The sequence below is a fragment of the Frieseomelitta varia genome, unplaced genomic scaffold (assembly GCF_011392965.1).
Source record: "Frieseomelitta varia isolate USP_RPSP 00005682 unplaced genomic scaffold, Fvar_1.2 scaffold_930, whole genome shotgun sequence".
In the NCBI taxonomy this organism is placed as follows: domain Eukaryota; kingdom Metazoa; phylum Arthropoda; class Insecta; order Hymenoptera; family Apidae; genus Frieseomelitta; species Frieseomelitta varia.
In genome coordinates, this window is record NW_025110735.1 from 2,025 (window position 1) to 2,234 (window position 210).

A 210-nucleotide genomic window follows, 5' to 3' on the forward strand; every position below is an offset into this window, starting at 1 on the left:
CACGGACGCTGGGCGATGGGTAGAGTTGTACGTGTACTAGTGCAGGGGTTAGGGAGTGGGTGGGTAGTTGGTTGGTTCGGCGGTGGATGCATAGGGGTGGTGCCATCGGTTCGGAGGCAAGAGGGAAAGGCACCGGCAGAATCCAACCTCACCAATCAATACTTAGGGTTCAAGGGCATCGCCCGACCAATTATCCCAGACTAATTGACG